The sequence below is a fragment of the Bison bison genome, unplaced genomic scaffold (genome assembly GCF_000754665.1).
Source record: "Bison bison bison isolate TAMUID 2011002044 unplaced genomic scaffold, Bison_UMD1.0 scf7180017864529, whole genome shotgun sequence".
In the NCBI taxonomy this organism is placed as follows: domain Eukaryota; kingdom Metazoa; phylum Chordata; class Mammalia; order Artiodactyla; family Bovidae; genus Bison; species Bison bison.
The window spans coordinates 3912879-3933972 of record NW_011495079.1 but is presented as its reverse complement, the minus strand read 5'-3'; the positions used below and the strand labels follow the sequence as shown (position 1 = coordinate 3933972).

The 21094-nt window shown below is 37.6% G+C and overlaps 1 protein-coding gene across 2 annotated transcripts in view; it reads left to right on the top strand.

Annotated features, from left to right (window-relative positions):
- The window catches only part of ANKS1B (ankyrin repeat and sterile alpha motif domain containing 1B), a 1164394-nt gene that overhangs the window by 544 nt on the left and 1142756 nt on the right, over nucleotides 1-21094 (top strand). The window lies entirely within an intron of this gene.

Below are 21094 nucleotides of genomic sequence, written 5' to 3'. Positions count from 1 at the left end.
CCCTTTTCTGCTATTTAAATGAAATTGGCAGAGAAGCTTTGCGTGCATGCTATTATCCTGCAAAAGCCACAGCCCTTGGTTGCTGCTTCCCTTCTCTTGCAGAAGGCGTTTGCTGTGCTGTGGGATATGATCCCACAAAATGAAGAGAGTGAGCCTTCTGGTGAGATGTCATCAGTACAGTGTGTGTAAAACTTGATGAGGCAGGTTAGGCAGCCCCAGGAGTACTTTCAGTCACCTGGACATGGCTGAGTAAAACTTGGTTATTGTATCTCAGGATGAAGAATGCCAGGTTGGGATTGGGAAAGTGTATATGGAATATAGTAGAGGGCTTTTAATGTGAAGATGTTCCAGGTGAGACTTAATATTGCTTGGAAACACACACACACACACACACACACACACAAGGTCTTTTTTTCACCAGGCAGTATCTTAGAAATAGCAGGATTGATTTACATATTTGAAAAAACAATTAATTTAAACGATGAATTGATAGGCAAATGAAATCAGTTGTGAGGGAGGAAGCCTGAAGAATATTCACTAGATAAAATTCAAGGAAAGCTATTTAGTTTCTAAAATCACAGCTATTCAGTTTATCCTGGATGTTTTTGGAGGCATCGATCATCATTCACATCTTCACCCTAAAACATCTCTTAAGTCTAACTCTATTTGTAAAAATTTTTTAAGCTCAAGTGATTTTCTTGGTTTTTAACAGTTTCATAAACTATTCTTTGCTGCTCTTGACCAGTGCTTAATACAAACTTTTGGATGATGACATTGTGTTCTTTACACAAGTTTTCATGTGTTGTGGTGGTCAGATAATGCAGTTAGTTACAGTCTTGGCTAATAGGGTAAATGAGAACATTCCTGTTATGGTGAAATGAATTTAGTTGGAAAATAATTGATAGGATTTTAGAAAGCTCCACATAATGATCATCTGTACTTGTTGACAGTGGCATTTTATTGGAATGATAGTTCGCTTCGGAACAATGAATATTTATGGGGTGAATATTTATAAATATTTAGAAGTGATGACTCTTGTGTGCACTCTCTTGTTAAGTAATTTTCACTTTCAATCACAGGTAGACAGCTTGTACAAATTTCAGATTATAGATCTAGTAATTGCCCTTAGTCACAGGTAGTTTATACAGAAGCAGTTTATTTGGGTATAGTTTTAAATTGCAGGTGAAATAAATGTTTGCTATCATACCAGTGATAAATATCATTATGGTTAGAAACTGATATCATGAAAGAGGTTTCTAAAAATAATCAATTTCTTTACAAAAACACTAAAGAATTCTTTGAGAGCAGGGAGAACTTCAGTTGATTCCTTTGAGATGAATGGTGTTTTAAAAAACTTATCTTTGTGATAGAAGTTAAACATCTTTTAAATGCCTTCTTAGTTGTGTCATTTTAAAAAGAGAATGTAAAATTTCAGGAATAGAATAGCAACTATTTAGTGTTGGTAAACATCAACTATGACATGAAAATTGTGACTATAATGTACTTCTTGAATGAGAGGCTGTCTCTTTTGCTGGTTTTGTCAGAGGTAGAAGTAGTAGCTCAACAGTGAGAATACAAAACAAAAAACCTTAAAAATGTGTGTTCATTAGAGTAGTTTGAACCAAGTTGTAAAACAGCAAAATCAAAACCAGTAACCTTTAAACTTCCGTTTTTCTATATCATATTGAATAAACAACTAAAATAGTGCCTTTGAAGAAAATGAGAATTGAAATTATCTTCTTTGGGTGATTCTTTACATAAAATGAAATTCCTAAGAAAGCATACTTTATTTCATTGTCATTTTATTTCACAGATGATTGTCATCAAAAGCTTATTTACAAGATAATAGAAAATTATCTCTTTACCTTCAGACATAAAGACAGTTCAAAATTTTAAAATATTTTGGAATTGTGGAATAGATTTGGTACTCCTCTGCCCTACTTTTGGATGAGGAAATGGCTACCCCCTCCAGTACTCTTGCCTGGAGAATCTCATGGACAGAGAAGCCTGGCAAGCTATAGTCCTTGGGGTCACAAAGAGTCGGACACAACTGAAGCGATTTAACATTGCCCTACTTTATTATTTGTGTTGTGTAATAATAGGCTCAGATCCTGTGCTAAATGCGTATATCATCTCATTCAGTTCTTATGTCAACCTTAAGAGCTTGGTCCTCATTTCTCAAATGATGGACTAAAGAGATAGGAAGATTAAGAACATGCCCAAGATCACATAACTAGTAATGGCAAGGATTTTAAGTTTTGTGATTCAAATTTGCCTTACCTTGCCTTAAGTCTTATTCATTGAATCTGTTTTATTTACAAAAGTTTAAAGTACATGGCCAATGTGTCTAATTTGAACACTTCTTTGTAGGAATAATAATTTGGAAATCCTTACATCCTTAAAAAAAGCAACTCATGACTGCCCTTTGAAGAATCAGTTGATACTCTTTCTGAAGATGCTTTTGATTATTTATTACCTACTAAGTGAGCAGTAACTGTATAATGGGGAATCAGGCATGTTTGGTTGACACTGTGATTTTCAGCAAAAGTGAAAAAATGACCTTGAGTAAATATGTTTCTAAGCCTCACTGTGCTCTTCTATGAAGTGGAGATAGTAAGAATACCTATCATATGGAGCTATTGTAAGGGTTAAATGGGGTATAGAAATGAATGCAAAGCATTTAGCACATTGGTATTCATCACTGTGCTGTGATTTCTCACAGAACTCTGGAATACTTGACTCTATTTCTTTTCTTTGTTATTTTTTCATTTTAGAAAGCTTTAATTTATTAGTAATCCTTCCTTTCCCTTGAGCTGAAATCTTCCTTTCTTGAACATCTACATTTTGTTTTTAATTTTGGGGCTTTCCAGAATAAATTTAATCTCAACACTGTGTACAACACTTTTAAGGTCTTAGTGCCTCCTCTTCCTACTTTATCAAGACTAAGTATCTCCAATTCCTTATCACTTTGTTGACTATTTCTAAAGGCCTTAGGTTTCCCTGGTGGCTCAAATGGTAAAGAATCTGCCTGCAATGCAGGAGACCTGGATTCAACCCCTTCTTCAGGAAGATCCCCTGGAGAAGGGAAGGGCTGCCCATTCCAGTATTCTTCCTGAACAATTTCATGGACAGAGGAGCTTGGCAGGCTATAGTCCACGGGGTCACAAAGAATCTGACTAAGTGACTAACACTTTGGCTTCACATGGTACTAGGAGTAAATTTCTTTCTCTTTTTTTTCAAGTTCCAACGCCTTGTTGTCTTTTCAGTTATTTATAAGAAAACAGACACTATGTCAAAGAAGACATATACCCGCCAATGAACACAAAAATGTTCATCATCGTGAATTAGTTATTGTTTAGTTGCTAAGTCATGGCCGACTCTTTTGTGAGCCCATGGACTGTAGCCTGCTAGGTTCCTTTGTCCATGGGATTTCCCAGGCAGAAATACTGAAGTGGGTTGCCATTTCCTTCAACAAGGAGTAAATTTCTATAGTAAATTTTCCATTAGAATCACAGAATCTTCAAATATAAAGGAGTCTTTTCATCTAGTTTCTTACCTGAAGAATTTACTTATAACATCCTTTACCAGTTACTTACTGCAGTTCTGTTAAACCCTGCAATGGCTAGATCCATCCACTGTACTTCTTGATGGCTCTAATTACTTAAAATATTCATCTTTTATTGAGCTAAAATTCACTTCCCTGTAATTTCCAGCAGTTGGTACTAATTTGGCTTTATGGGTCAGTATAAAGTAGTTTAGTTTGCCAGGGCAGTTCTTCAGCTAATATTTAGCTATATTGTTTTCTTATGAATCTTCTATTTTTTTCTAAGATTTAAACAACCAGTTGCCACGTGGTAATAGAGCATAGGTGTTAAGAACTTGGAGCTTTTCAGGTAGCTCGATGGTAAAGAATCTGTGTGTCAATGCAGGAGTCACAGGAGACGTGGGTTCAATCCCTTGGTGGGGAAAATTCCCTAGAGTAGGCAATGTTAACCCACTCCAGTATTCTTGCGTGGAAAATCCTATGGACAGAGGAGCGTGGTGGGCTATGGTCCGTAGGACCACAAAAAGACAGACATGACTTAGCGACTAAGCATGTTAAGAACTAACATTTTCATACTTTTTTCCTATTCTCAAAATTTTCAATGACTCTCTTCAAATATGGTGACTAGAAATGAAAAAAATGCAATAGTTGTCATTTGACCAGTGTAGAATATAGTGGGACTTAATATATTTTAAATTTCTAAAAAAATTACAAAGCAGCATATTTAGTATGATCCTTTTCTTTAACAAAGAATAAATGTGTGTGAACATTTATATTGTATGTTAAGAAGTCTGGAATGATAAGCACAAGAATGTAGTTACTGGGTTTCCCTGGTGGCCCAGATAGTAAAGAATCTTCCTGCAATGCAGGAGACCAGGGTTTGATCCCTAGGTTGCAAAAATCCTCTGGAGAAGGAATAGGATTATTTAGTGAGTGGTGGAATTGTGAGTGATCTTTATTTTTTGGCTTATATATATTTTCCCATATTTTAGAGTAAACCTGTATTGTGCAATGAAAATGAAATAGCAGCTATTTAAAACATGGTACAATGAAGTTATTACTTTCTTATTATTGATCTAAGACCTGCCTTAGTACAGGTCAAAATTTTCTAAGCTGTATGGTGCCTTTGGCTCACATTGAGCAGATAGTCAATTAAAACTTCAACTTTTTTTTTTTTTTCCCCAGTGACTTGTCAAGCCATTGTCATGGTTGTCAATGACTTGTCAACTTGTCATGGTTCCCCTGTCTGGTACTTGTGAAAGCGTTGACTGAACTTAAATTATTTCTATTATATTTAATCTTAACCTACGTTAGCCTATATTTATAATATATCTAGCTCTCTTGGCTCTTGAGTCTGTTTTCCAGTATATTAAAGTCACTTCTCTGCATCATGCTGCTGCTGCTGCTGCTGGTGCTAAGTCACTTCAGTCATGTCTCCAACTCTGTGTGACCCCATAGACGGCATCCCACCAGGCTCCCCCATCCCTGGGATTCTCCAGGCAAGAACACTGGAGTGGGTTGCCATTTCCTTCTCTGCATCATATGTAGATTTAATAAGCATGTTTTCTATAACTGGTATTCAACAACTATGATATACTCCTAAAGAACTTCAAATTAGTATAAATTTGAAAGTGACCATCTTTATGCATGGTCTTTCTACCAACATTGAGGCCACTTAATAGAACCAGTTATTTCTCTCTAATGTATCTGTTTGAATATTATGAGGTATTTTATCTATTGCCTTTCTGTATTCACATTATGTTCTGTTTATTCCATTCCTTTGATCTACCCCTGTAGTAGAAGTCTATGCGTATGTGTGTGTTAGTTGCTCAGTCATGTTCAGCTCTTTGTGACTCCATGGACTGTGGCCCACCAGGCTCCTCTGTCCATGGAATTCTCCAGGCAAGAATAATGTAGTGGGTAGCCATTCCCTTCTCTTAAGGGATCTTCCTGACCCAGGGATCCAACCTGCCTCTACTGTATTGCAGGCAGATTCTTTACCCTCTGAGCCACCAGGGAAGCCTAGTGTGTCTATAAATTCCACCAAACTTAAGCTACTTTGTTATAACTTGTTTCTGATAGCAAACCATTAATGATGCCTAGTATTGTTGCGAATTCTTTGTACCCCTTTGCTTCTAATTCTTTTGAATCTGGATACTTAAACCCATTTGAAGCGGCTAAGTGCCTCTTATGATCTCAGTGTTTCTGGAGCTTTGGTAAAATCTTAGCATTGTTTATGCTTTCTGGGTTGAAAATTATTCTCACTAGGGATAAGAGCAAAATAGAAGTTGAGAAGAATCAGATTCTTAGTTTTGTTAGATGTTTTAGGGAATTCTCTTGTGGTGTAAACCATCTGCAGTTTTAATATGTCAGAGATTAAGATTATATTAGCTGTCATAGCAGTGAACTTCTATTTCTTCTCTCCTTTTTTTCAAACTTAGCTGAAAAGGACATTAGCCTTTTTCCACGGCAAGTATATACTTCACTTCTGTGTTTGCTTTCAGTTTTATCTTACACCCTCTTTCATCCTTAAAAAAAAAAAATCTGAACTCATCAGAGCTCATTAGAGTACTCAAATTGAATTGCTTCTCTCCTTTTCTTCCTTCATATTATGTATGAAATTTCATTTTATTTAACATATCTTTCATGAGATAGCTGCAAAGCCTTTTAAAATTTTACTCTTTGGCACAGTTACCTTTTAATCTAAACAAAAATAAGTCCCATTTAAACTGTGTTAAATTATTTCTTTTTTAGTCTAGATTAAGAATTATTTATATTTTGATAAAGCAGTAAAAAAGTTTGTTAATAACTCAAATTTACTTAATTTTCTCAATGCCTCAAAGAATCAGATACTATGTAAAGTATAGTTAGTAAATTCTTGTGAAACACAAGGAATCCAGTTCTCAAGACCTCCATGTGAAGAAGTATATCTGTAAGAACTGAGGGAAAAGTAATCTTGTCACCAAAGATATGTAAACCAGACAGCTTATAAGTTTTTCAGATTCAGGATTCAGTTCATGGCAACTTGGAAGTATTGTAATTTTCAACTATTTGGGCAGCTATGGCTGTTGAGACTAATATACGATACTCACTTCCAGGGAAGATGTATTGGTTAAATGGAATAAATCACAAATAGAGCAGTTAAACTGCATGAAAATGTTATATCTATAAAAATAGTCAAGTTGCAAGTGGGTTATCTATTTTAGATAGTAATGATGTTTGAAGCGGTGATTGCACCATTCTGTTCAGTGAGCTGTGTCTGCCTGAGTGAACAGTGCCAGCTGCATGATGGGGAGTAAGGAGAGAGGAGAGAGAATTTTGGTATTGACCTCTTTCTCAACTACAGGGTTTTCAGCTCCCTCTTCGAAACTGTGAGGATGTTGTGTAGCAGGGAATTAGGACAACCAACTGGTGACTGACTACTCAACCTGTCGTTTTTGCATTGCCCAATTCACAGTGCATCTCAGTGGTTTCTTATAGTCACAGAAGAGTGAAGTAGGTCTTCACTGACATTAATGCAGGAGTTTACAATATTCAGTAGTGTGCCTACTAACCTTAGCAATTTAACCTCTCAGGTGACAGTAAACAGAATTTTATTAGCTCAGTTGTGTACTTAAATAATTTATTTCACTATACATTTGAGGTAATTTTGGAAAATTCTTTCAGAGTCTATTATAGAACATTCTTCCTGAGTGTTTAACTAGAAATGGAAGCTGACTATAATTCAATCATGGGTTAGAAAAGATTAATTTCAGCCTACAGAATCTGAAGCTATTTAACATTTAATGCATTTTAGTGTGTCTTTGGTTTCCATTTCAAACATATTTCAGCGTAGTTTTAATTAATTGAAATATGAGTTTTGGTCATTTCATTTTATGTTGATATTAGAGATTATCTCGTTTGAAAAAGCAGGAGTTTACCCAGAAGACATATCTGTGTGCCAGTTCTTTCTCTTGTATGTGATGACATGGTCGTGTAAACCATATGGCAGCCCAAGGCACAGTGCCAGTTGACAGCCCAGTGCATTTTCTTGTGTAACACAGATCTAAAAACTCTTCTTAGAGCCCAGTTTTCCTTTGTGTCAGTAGGACAGCAAGTGACTTCTACATTTGTGTTAAACCTGGGTAAGGCTTGCAGTTTTGTGATTTTTGAGGATGAGTCAGAATATATGGTTAAAAGATAAATTTTATTTTCCTCATTCCTTCTGTTGTAATCTCCAAAGTTCATCTCTGAAAGTGTTTCTTATAGGTAATACTTTATTATTTAACAGCACATCCTTATGAATCTGTAAAGTGAATTTTGATTCAGTTGTGCTATAGAATTATTTGGGTTCTACTGTGTTGTGAGAGCAGCTTTATTTAAAGCGGTTAATTACTTCTAGTTAACTGAGCTGAAACAATCAGAGTAAACTTGTCGCTGTCAAATTGGATCATCTGTTGATTGATGGTTGTGGACATAAACAGCCAGCCTCATTTCTTGCTATCTGCTTGATATTTCTGTTTCCTCTACCACCTTTCTTCTAACACTTCTGGCTCAAATTTCTTTCTCTTTAGAAAGAAAGCCTCTTCTCTACTGAAATTAGCACAAGTTCAGCCTACCTCTAGTTTTTGTGTCAACTGCCCCTCTCCAAGGGTTGCAGGTTTTGTGTGAGGAGCAGAGCTGGAATGAGCTGTGCATAATGAGTAGATTAAGAACAAAAATTGAACCTTCACAATTCTGGAGCTTACAGAGTTTGCTTTCATCATCTCTAGTTTCCTGCATATGTCAGTGTTAATTTCTCCTCTCACCTCACAGATTCTGTGTCCATGTGTCTTTCCTAACCTTCTCCTACCACCAGCAACTATTTGTGGATGCTGAAAATTCATACTGAAGTATGATTGACTGTAAAGGCTTTTAGGAAGCTCTTTTAGTATTTTCATTTAAAGAAGAAACAACTGCTGCTGCTGCTGCTAAGTCGCTTCAGTCGTGTGACTCTGTATGACCGTATAGACGGCAGCCCACCAGCCTCCTCTGTCCTTGGGATTCTCCAGGCAAGAATACTGGAGTGGGTTGCCATTTCCTTCTCCAAAACAGGAAACAAACTTCAGGCCAAAATACTAAAGCTATGAAGCTCTAATGGCAGAGTTGATGGAGTGGATTTTTTCAGAATGGGTTGGATAAAGGTGGTCATTTATCCTTTCTTCTTATAAGGCTAGTGCTGTTGAAGGGGAAAGGGATTTGATTGAAGAGAAATAGGATAGCACAGGGGCAGTGCTGGAAAAGCCTTTTTTTTTATTGCTATCAAATTAGTCCCTAGAACTTTTTATTGGATATCTGTTATATTATATACTCATCTTAGGTATCAGCATATTTTGTATTTTTTGCCTGTTTCCAGAAGTTATTCCTTAGGTGTTTTTATTTATTATGACAGAGATGTAGACTATAATTGTATAAGAGCTTCAGTGTCTAATATGGTTTGAGATTCAAATTCTTTTACATCCATTTTCTTATTAAAACAAATTCATATTTTAAGTTTACTCAATATATAGGTTTTTTTTCAAAAACCTATGTTTCATTGTTGGGGAGGTGTTTGAAGTTCTGACCCATGCATCCCAATTAGCATTCTTCCACACTAAACTTTTCTTTTCTTTTTGTCTTTTACCACCAAATTACTATTCAGCCACTTTGAATCCTTGTTTGATATCTGTAGTTACTAATCTGCATTTGAAATGTTTTATATAGCATCTAAATATGCTAAATGTAGTTTATTAGTGTTTTGAAGATACTAAAAAAACTGCTGTATTAAATTACAGAATTATCCTTGTTTTGTATAAATATTTTGTTGCTATTATGAAGGCAAGGAGTGAATGGGAGTGTGTTTGGGGGAAGCTGCAGGAATTATGCTGAGATGTTCTTTGGCATGGTAAACTCTCCAGTGGGGGTGTAATGTATAACAGAGTCTTTCCTGTTGGTTTGCTTTGGCTAGTGACAGAGTGTTCTGTTACTCTGAATTTCATAGAGACTTTGGAGACATAATGGAGAAGGTGAATAATTATGAACAAGTACTTGTAAAATAATGGGAGAATATTAACAAAGATTTAATACACTGTAATGTGTGCTGTAATGAAAGTCTCAAACAATGCTTCAGGAATGACAGGAGGAAGAAGGAGATACCTTTAATCTGTTGGAGGAGTGAGTAGTCAGGGTAAACTTCAGAGAGGAGATGATTCTTAAATTTTGTTGAATGAGTAGGAGTTTGTTAGGCTGACACTTTTGGGGAAGGGTAATTCAGGCAAAAAGAACAGTATATTTAATAATTTGTATAAAAATGTAAATATATATATAATTTGGGGCATTAGAAGTAGTTTGTTATAGAACATGGGTATGAAGTAAGTCTGGAAATAGAAGTACTTGTGTACTGCCCTTAGGAGTTGAATTTAAATCTGAAGGCCATGGAGATTCATTGGCTCTTTGTTTTAAATTTTGATATGTTGCTTAATGATTTATAATAGCATGACAGTGTTTCAAAAAATTGAGTATAAGAAAAAAATTGTTCCAATCCTATTGCTAAAATACCTTTTTCTGTGTCTGTTTAATGTGGTTATTATTAGATAGAGTATACAGTTTGAATCCTAAATATTTCACTTAAAAATATATCAAACAATTTAGTGTTATTATAAAGTCTTCATAATCATATTTCTAATTGCACAGTAGTATTCCATTTAATGCAGACTTTTCATGGATCCCTTCCATCACAATTATTCCTGGTTGTTTGCTCAAAATAATGTATTTCCTTTTCTCATCTCAAACTTACTAAGTCAGAATTTTTAAGTATAGGGTCTAAGAATATACATTTTACAAAGCTTCCTTAGTTTGTTATGTACTCTATAAAGTATGAGAACCACTGATCTGGTGATGTATATACCCATTACTTAACATTCCCTTAATACTAGATTAGTTTACTTGTTATTTTTATAAATGATATTATGATAAACATTGTTACACAAATTACCTTTTTAATAAAATTATATTGATGCTGTGAAAGTGTTGCACTCAATATGCCAGCAAATTTGGAAACCTCAGCAGTGGCCACAGGACTGGAAAAGGTCAGTGTTCATTCCAATCCCAAAGAAAGGCAATGCCAAAGAATGCTCAAACTACTGCACAGTTGCACTCATCTCACACGCTAGTAAAGTAATACTCAAAATTCTCCAAGCCAGGCTTCAGCAATACATGAACCATGAACTTCCAGATGTTCAAGCTGGTATTAGAAAAGGCAGAGGAACCAGAGATCAAATTGCCAACATCCGCTGGATCATGGCAAAAGCAAGAGAGTTCCAGAAAAACATACATTTCTGCTTTATTGACTATGCCAAAGCCTTTGACTGTGTGGATCACAATAAACTGTGGACAGTTCTTCAAGAGATGGGAATACCAGACCACCTGACCTGCCTCTTGAGAAACCTGTATGCAGGTCAGGAAGCAACAGTTAGAACTGGACATGGAACAACAGACTGGTTCCAAATAGGAAAAGTAGTACGTCAAGGCTATATAGTGTCACCCTGCTTATTTAACTTATATGCAGAGTACATCATGAGAAACGCTGGGCTGGATGAAGCACAAGCTGGAATCAAGATTGCCAGGAGAAATATCAATAACCTCAGATATGCAGATGACACCACCCTTATGGCAGAAAGTGAAAAGGAACTAAAAAGCCTCTTGAAAGTGAAAGTGGAGAGTGAAAAAGTTGGCTTAAAGCTCAACATTCAGAAAATGAAGATCATGGCATCTGGTCCCATCACTTCATGGGAAATAGATGGGAAACAGTGGAAACAGTGTCAGACTTTATTTTTTGGGGCTCCAAAATCACTGCAGATGGTGATTGCAGCCATGAAATTAGAAGACGCTTACTCCTTGGAAGGAAAGTTATGACCAACCTAGACAGCATATTGAAAAGCAGAGACATTACTTTGCCAACAAAGGTCCATCTAGTCAAGGCTATGGTTTTTCCAGTGGTCATGTATGGATGTGAGAGTTAGACTGTGAAGAAAGGTGAGCACCAAAGAATCGATGCTTTTGAACTGTGGTGTTGGAGAAGACCCTTGAGAGTCCCTTGGACTGCAAGGAGATCCAACCAGTCCATCCTAAAGGAGATCAGTCCTGGGTGTTCATGGAAGGACTGATGCTGAAGCTGAAACTCCAGTACTTTGGCCACTTCATGTGAAGAGTTGACTCATTGGACCATACCCTGATGCTGGGAGGGATTGGGGGCAGGAGGAGAAGGGGACGATAGAGGATGAGATGGCTGGATGGCATCACTGACTCAATGGACATGAGTTTGAGTGAACTCTGGGAGTTGGTGATGGACAGGGAGGCTTGGTGTGCTGCGATTCATGGGGTCGCAAAGAGTCAGACACGACTGAGTGACTAAACTGAATTGATATTCATAACATCTTTTTATTTGTACTGGGGTATAGTCAGTTAACAGTGTTGTGATAGTTTCAGATGAACAGCAAAGAGACTGAAATATTGTATGATAGCCCTTATATGTGGAATCTAAAAGGAAATGCTGCAAATAAACTTACAAACAGAAACAGACTTAGAGAACAAACTTATGGCTCTCGGGGGTAGGGGGCGGGGAGGAATGAAGGGAAGGGATAGTTTGGGATGGATTAGTCCCTTAACATACATTTCTAGAAGTTGAATAATTATTCTGAAAGGTATTTGTTATTAACTCCATATTTATATGTGGGATGAAAGAGCAGAAAAATTGAATAACTTGCCCAATGTTACAAAGCTAGTAAGTGACAGATCCAAGATTCCAATTCAGGTCTTTCTGATCCCCGATATCTTTTTTTGTGCCACATTGCTTCCTTGTTTCATAGGGGTCAATGTGTATCCTTGGTTCAGTCAGTCAGTTCAGTTTTGCTCAGTTGTGTCCTACTCTTTGCGACACCATGAATGGCAGCATGCCAGGCCTCCCTGTCCGTTACCAACTCCCGGAGTTCACTCAAACTCACGTCCATCAAGTTGGTGATGCTGTGAAAATACCAATTTGATTCCATTAGATAAATAGAAAGGATATTTTCTACAAACTTACATAGCAACGTATTACAGATCCTGCATAGTTCTCATTAATTTTGCTTTTGTTTATCATACAGTTTCATATCATAGGCACTATTTTGCTTTACATTTGTTTCTTTTTAATTTACTAAGTTACTGTGCTGCGTGACATGCAGGATCTTAGTTCCCCGACCAGGGATCAAACCCATGTCACCTGAAGTGGAAGCATGGACTTTCCTGGACTGGACCACCAGGGAAGTCCTACATTTCTTCTTCTTTTTTTTTTAAAATAAGATTTATTTATTTTGGCTCTGCTGGCTCTTCCTTGCTGTACATGGGCCTTCTCCAGTTGTGGCAAGTGGGTGTGGGAAGGTACTCTTTGTTGCAGTGCAGAGTGCAAGGGCGCCTCATTACAGTGGCTTCTCTTGTTGCAGAGCATGGGCTGTAAGCCTGCGGGCTTCAGTAGCTGTGGCTGGCACACTCTAAAGCACTGGCTCAGTAGTATGGGGTCAGTTGTTCCATGGCATGTGGGATATTCCTGGACCAGGGATCGAACCCACGTCCTGAACTGACAGCAGATTCTTAACCACTGGACCACCAGGGGACTCCTACATTTATTTCTTGATAGTACATAAATAGTAGACTGAATTCAGTGTTGAACTAAAGATGTTTTAAAATACTACTTTGTCAGTTGTTATTTTCACATTAAACAGGGTGGAATTGTTTTATCCAAAATTGAGCACTTGATGTTATAGTACTTCCTTTGTCTTCAAAGATGGTCTAATAACTTGTCTACCCCATGTCTTCAGATGGGTCTGACTTACATCTCCTTATTTTTTCCCTCCTATAAAAGAAGGAAAAGTGAGTATTAACCATCAGTTCAGTTCAGTTAAGTCACTCAGTTGTGTCTGACTCTTTGCGACCCTACGAATCGCAGCATGCCAGGCCTCCCTGTCCGTCACCAACTCCCAGAGTTCACTCAAACTCATGTCCGTCGAGTCGGTGATGCCATCCAGCCATCTCATCCTCTGTTGTCCCATTTTCCTCCTGCCCTCAATCCCTTCCAGCATCAGAGTCTTTTCCAATGAGTCAACTCTTTGCATGAAGTGGCCAAAGTACCGGAGTTTCAGCTTTAGCATCATTCCTTCCAAAGAACACCCAGGGCTGATCTCCTTTAAAATAGACTGGTTGGATCTCCTTGCAGTCCAAGGGACTCTCAAGGGTCTTCTCCAACACCACATTTCAAAAGCATCAATTCTTTGGCACTCACCTTTCTTCACAGTCTAACTCTCACATCCATACATGACCACTGGAAAAACCATAGCCTTGACTAGATGGACCTTTGTTGAAAAAGTAATGTCTTTGCTTTTCAATATGCTATCTAGGTTGGTCATAACTTTCCTTCCAAGGAATAAGCGTCTTTTAATTTCATGGCTGCAGTCACCATCTGCAGTGATTTTGGAGCCCCCCCAAAATAAAGTCTGACACTGTTTCCACTGTTTCCCATCTATTTCCCATGAAGTGATGGAGCCAGATGCCATGATCTTCGTTTTCTGAATGTTGAGCTTTAAGCCAACTTTTTCACTCTCCTCTTTCACTTTCATCAAGAGGCTTTTTAGTTCCTCTTCATTTTCTGCCATAAGAGTGGGGTCATCTGCATATCTGAGGTTATTGATATTTCTCCCAGCAATCTTGATTCCAGCTTGTGCTTCTTCCAGCCCAGCATTTCTCATGGTGTACTCTGCATAGAAGTTAAATAAGCAGGGTGACAATATACAGCCTTGACATACTCTGTTTCCTATTTGGAACCAGTCTGTTCCATGTCCAGTTCTAACTGTTGCTTCCTGACCTGCATACAGGTTTCTCAAGAGGCAGGTCAGGTGGTCTGGTATTCCCATCTCTTTCGGAATTTTCCAATTTGTTGTGATCCACACAGTCAAAGGCTTTGGCATAGTCAATAAAGTAGAAATAGATGTTTTTCTGGAACTCTCTTGCTTTTTCCATGCCAGCAGATGTTGGCAATTTGATCTCTGGTTCCTCTGCCTTTTCTAAATCCAGCTTGAACATCTGGAAGTTCACGGTCCTCACTTAATAAACTTTATAATTTCTGTCTTTCAAGCTGATAAATCTGAGCTCATTAACAACTCAGGAACCTCATCAAATCTAGTATTAGGTTGTGTAGAAAAACCAAGGAACCAAGGCAGTTTATTCTCAGGACCTTCACCTCCCTTCTTTCTGTTCACCACTTTCCTTTTTCAGAGCCTTTCTTCCTATCTTGGTTCTGAGGCATTCTTTGGATTCCTTTATCTGAAACTCAGAACTCTCATTCAGTTATATCCTATACCAAAAAAAGTTTCCTATATTTCATTTTAACCTTTGTGCCTTAGATCTCCATTTTCAAAAACAGTAAATGGTGCCGTAGAAAGAAGCAGCAAGACATAATGGAAAAAATCTGAATCTTGAGTTTGAATGAAAACTCTGCCATTGAATGGATTCTTGGCCCTTAGCAAGTTATTTGCTTGGGCTTCTCCTTATTTATAAAGTTGCAATGATAATACTTTTCTTGTAGAGTTGCAAGAAGTAACGATCATTTATATAAAGCACCTAGCTCAGTGATTCTTTTGTTATGATTATTATTATTACTAAGACATTAATGGCTGTGCAGGGAATAATTATATAGATTTCCAAGTATCTGTATTTGAATGAGGACTCTGGGATATTTACATTTTAATATGTAACTTCTTAGGGACTTTGTCTTAGCCTGAATCTTTAATGGTGTAGGCACCAAGACAGGCTATTAAGGATGCTAATTTGTCTAATCTTGATTGCAGAGATAGGGATTACTTTTTCCTGCCTACGTTTAGGTGTTGTACTGATCACCAAATATTTAGCCTTTGTTCATACCTTCTACTTTTCTCACAAAGCTAATTTCAACAGAAAGAGATTATTTTCTGTTGGAAATGTATGTGCTCACTTAGTCATATCTGGCTCTTTGTAACCCTATGGACTATATAGCCCGCCAGTCTCCTCTGTCCATGGAATTTTCCAGGCAAGAAAATTAGAGTGGGTTGCCATTTCCTTCTCCAGGGGATCATCCTGACCCACGGATTGAATCCATGTCTCCTGCATTGGCAGGTGGATTCTTTACCAATGAGCCACCAGGGAACCTGGAGTTGTATATACTCTGCTGTAATCTATGTTGTTAATGGGTTTTTAATAAGCCTATCATTAATATGTTCCTTATCTTTCTTTTTAAAACTTCATCAACAAATATTTTGAGAGTGTGTACTATGTATTTAGTGTGATAGTGGTGCTTTGGAAGGTAAAAAATAGACTTTTTTTAGGCTCTTACAGAAATTGCATGCATATGACCATAGCTAACTATATAGTAGTATCTAATTTTACTAAGGTCTGAATAAATTCAACTTTTTCTTTGGATTAGTCCAGTGTCAACACTGGGCTCCCATTTTCCATTGCATATCAGTGTATGATCTAAATCTGATCATAAATAAGGTTTAAGTAATTCTTTAATGGCTGAAGATAGAACTATATACTCTCAAATATTTTTATTTAAAATTTTTTAAAATAATCAAACACTTGTAGAAAATCTGGAAGTATAATTCAAAGAACTATTTTTTTTTCCTGAATCATTTGAGAGTAACTTGCCAGCCTAATGTACTGGTACCCCAAAATACCTTAGTTTGTATTTAGTTATTTCCTAAAGACAAGGATATTTCCATATACAACCACAATGTGCTCAGTCGCTCAGTCATGTTCCACTCTTGTGGCCTAATGGACTGTAGCCCGCCAGGCTTCTCTGTCCATGGAATTTTCCAGGCAAGAATACTGGAATGGGTTGCCATTTCCTGCTCCAGGGAATCTTCCCAACTAAGCGATCAAACCATGTCTGTTGCATCTCCTGCTTTGGCAGGTGGATTTTTTTAAAAAATCACGTATGCCGCCTGGAAAGCCCATGGCCAGAATATATCCACTAAATCAGGAAATAACCACTGCCCCCCACTCAGGTTTTGGCAGTTGTGCCACTTGTACGCATCGCTTGGAATCCAGTTCAAAATCACCCATTACATTTGGTTGTAATACCTCTTTAATCTTCTTCACTAGGGTACAGTTTCCCAGTCTTTCCTTGACTTTTATGACCTTGATATTTTTCGAAGACCATAGGCCAATTATTTTATAAAATGAGTCTCAATTTTGGCTTTCCTGATGTTTTCTTATACATTTTGGTAAGAATTTCACAGAGGGATGGTGTGTTCTTTTCATTGCATCCTATCAGATGGTATGTGACTTTGATTTCATCATATTGCTGATAATGTTTTCTTTAATCATTTGCTTATGCTAGTGTCTTTCAGACTTTTGTATATACAATTATTCATTTTCCCTTTGTAAAAACTGTTTTGTGGTGAGATATCTTTAAACTATGTGAATATCCCATTCTTCATCAAGCTTTCTTTTATTCGTTTATTTATTTACAGGCATACCTCAGAGGTACTGTGGGTTTAGTTCCAGATCACTACAGTAATGTGAATTTGTTGGTTTTCCAATGCATATATAAGTTATGTTTACAGTACACTATATAGTGTGCTAAGTATGTAATAGCATTATGTCTGAAGAACAGTGTACATACATTTATTTAAAAATATTTTATTGCTAAAAGTGCTAAACAGTATCTAAGCCTACAGCAAGTTGTAATCTTTTTGCTGGTGGAGGGTCTTGCTTCGATGTTGATGACTGCTGACTGATCAGGGTGGTGGTTGCTGAAGGTTGGGATAGCTATGGCAATTTCCTAAAATAATAAAATGAAGTTTGCCACATCAAGTGACTCTTCCTTTCATGAATAATTTTTCTGTAGCATGCAATACTATTTCATATTTTACCCACAATAGAGCTTCTTTCAAAACTGGAGTCAGTCTTTTCAAAACCTGTGGCTTCTTTAGCAACTATGTTTGTGTAATATTCTAAATCCTCTGTTGTAGTTTCAACAGTCTTCAAAGCATTTTAACCAGGAGTAGATTCTGTCTCAAGAACTACTTTATTTTCTGTTCCATGAGAAGCAATTCCTCATCTTTTCAAGATAGATTACAGCAATTCAGTCACATCTTCAGGCTCCACTTCCCTATCTAGTTCTGTTGCCATTTCTGCCACATCTGTAGTTACTTCCTTCCCTGGAGTTTTGAATCCTTCAGTAATCTATGAGGGTTGGAATTCAAATTCTTCCAAATTCCTATTCCAGTTGATATTTTGACTTCTTCCCACGAATCAAGAGTGTTCTTAATGGCATCCAGAAGAGTGAATCCTTTCCAGAAGGTTTTTAGTTAACTTTGCCAGGGTCTATAGTTGTATCTGTCTATGGCAGCTATCAGTTCAGTTCAGTCGCTCAGTCGTGTCCGACTCCTTGCGACCCCATGAATTGCAGCATGCCAGGCCTCTCTGTCCATCACCAACTCCCAGAGTTCACTGAAACTCACGTCCTTCGAGTTGATGATGCCATCCAGCCATCTCATCCTCCGTCATCCCCTTCTCCTCCTGCCCCCAATCCCTCCTATAGCCTTACAAAATATATTTCTTAAATAATAAGACTTGAAAGTTGAAATTACTCCCTGATCTGTGGACTGCAGAATGGATGCTGTGTTAGTAAGTGTGAAAACTGTATTAATCTCATTGTATATCTCCATCAGAGTTCTTGGGTGACCAGGTGTTTTGTCATTGAGCAGTAATATTTGGAGAGGAATATTTTTCCTCAGCAGTACGCCTGGGGCTTAAAATATTCAGTAAACTGTGTTGTAAACAGATGTGCTGTCATCCGGGCTTTATTGTTCCATTTAGAGAGCATAGACAGAGTAGATTTAGCATAATTCTTAAGGGCCTTAGGATTTTTAGAGTGGTAAATGAGCATTGGCTTAATTTTATTTTTAATTATTTTTAAAATTGAAGTATAGTTGATTTACAATTGGCTTAAGTTTAAAGCCACCAGCTGCATTAGCTCCTAACAAGAGAGTCAGCCAGACCTTTGAAGCTTTGAAGTCAGACGTTGACTTCTTCTCTCTAGCTGTGAAAATCTAAGATGGCATTGTCTTCTAATGTAAGATTTTCCTACATTGAAAAATCTGTTGACTGGTGCACTGGGATGACCCTTGAGGGATGGGGGACACATGTACACCCATGGCTGACTCATGTGAATGTATGGCAAAGACCACTACAATATTGTATAGTAATTAGCCTCCAATTAAAATAATTAATTTACAAAAAAAAAATCTGTTGTGTAGTGTAGTCACTTTCATTAGTTATCTCAAGTTAGATTTTCTGGGTAACTTGCTCCAACTTCTGCATTAGCACTTGCCGCTTCATCTTGCACTTTTATGTGATGAAGATGGCTTCTTTCCTTAAACCTCATGAACCAACTTCTGCTGGCTTCAGACTTTTCTTCTGCAGTTTTCTCACCTCTCTCTCAGCCTTTACTTGCTCTGGATTAGACTTTGGTTTAAGCAAATGTTGTGGCTCATTTGATCTATCCAGATCACTAAAACTTTCTTATTAGGGATAAGACTGTTTTGCTTTCTTATTGTTTGTGTGTTCACTAGACTGGAACTTTAAATTTCCTTCAAGAATTTTTATTTGGCATTCACAACTTGGCTAGCTGTTTGGCTTTAGATTCCTAGCTTTCAGTCTATCTCAGGTTTTGACATATCTAACCTCAGATCATGAGCTCCTTATTGCCAAATTCAGACTTAAATTGAAGAAAGTTGGGAAAACCACCAGACCATTCAGGTATGACCTCAATCAAATCCCTTATGATTATATAGTGGAAGTGAGAAATAGATTTAAGGGACAAGATCTGATAGAGTGCCTGATGAACTATGGACTGAGGTTCGTGACATTGTACAGGAGACAGGGATCAGGACCATCCCCATGGAAAAAGAAATGCAAAAAAGCAAAATGGCTGTCTGGGGAGGCCTTACAAATAGCTGTGAAAAGAAGAGAAGCGAAAAGCAAAGGAGAAAAGGAAAGATATAAACATCTGAATGCAGAGTTCCAAAGAATACCAAGAAGAGATAAGAAAGCCTTCCTCAGCGATCAATGCAAAGAAATAGAGGAAAACAACAGAATGGGGAAGGCTAGAGATCTCTTCAAGAAAATTAGAGATACCAAAGGAGCATTTCATGCAAAGATGGGCTTGATAAAGGACAGAAATGGTATGGACCTACAGAAGCAGAAGATATTAAGAAGAGATGGCAAGAATACACAGAAGAACTGTACAAAAAAGATCTTAATGACTAAGATAATCATGATGGTGTGATCACTCACCTAGAGCCAGACATCTTGGAATGTGAAGTCAAGTGGGCCTTAGAAAGCATCACTATGAACAAAGCTAGTGGAGGTGATGGAATTCCAGTTGAGCTGTTTCAAATCCTGAAAGATGATGCTATGAAAGTGCTGCACTGAATATACCAGCACATTTGGAAAACTCAGCAGTGGCCACAGGACTGGAAAAGGTCAGTTTTCATTCTAATCCCAAAGAAAGGCAATGCCAAAGAATGCTCAAACTACTGCACAGTTGCACTCATCTCACATGCTAGTAAAGTAATGCTCAAAATTCTCCAAGCCAGGCTTCAGCAATATGTGAACTGTGAACTTCCAGATGTTGAAGCTGGTTTTAGAAAAGGCAGAGGAACCAGAGATCAAATTGCCAACATCTGCTGGATCATGGCAAAAGCAAGAGAGTTCCAGAAAAACATCTATTTCTGCTTTATTGACTATGCCAAAGCCTTTGACTGTGTAGATCACAATAAACTGTGGACAATTCTTCAAGAGATGGGAATACCAGACCACCTGACCTGCCTCTTGAGAAACCTATATGCAGGTTAGGAAGCAACAGTTAGAACTGGACATGGAGCAACAGACTGGTTCCAAATAGGAAAAGGAGTATGTCAAGTCATAGTACATCATGAGAAATGCTGGGCTGGATGAAGCACAGGCTGGAATCAAGATTGCTGGGAGAAATATCAATAACCTCAGATTTGCAGATGACACCACCCTTATGGCAGAAAGTGAAGAGGAACTAAAAAGCCTCTTGATGAAAGTGAAAGAGGAGAGTGAAAAAGTTGGCTTAAAGCTCAACATTCAGAGAACGAAGATCATGGCACCTGGTCCCATCACTTCATGGGAAATAGATGGGAAAACAATGGAAACAGTGTCAGAGTTTATATTGGGGGGCTCCAAAATCACCGCAGATGGTGACTGCAGCCATGAAATTAGAAGACGCTTACTCCTTGGAAGGAAAGCTATGACCAACCTAGATAGCATATTGAAAAGCAGAGACATTACTTTGCCAACAAAGGTTCGTCTAGTCAAGGCTATGGTTTTTCCAGTGGTCATGTATGGATGTGAGAGTTGGACTGTGAAGAAAGGTGAGTGGCAAAGAATTGATGCTTTTGAACTGTGGTGTTGGAGAAGAGTCTTAAGAGTCCCTTGGACTGCAAGGAGATCCAA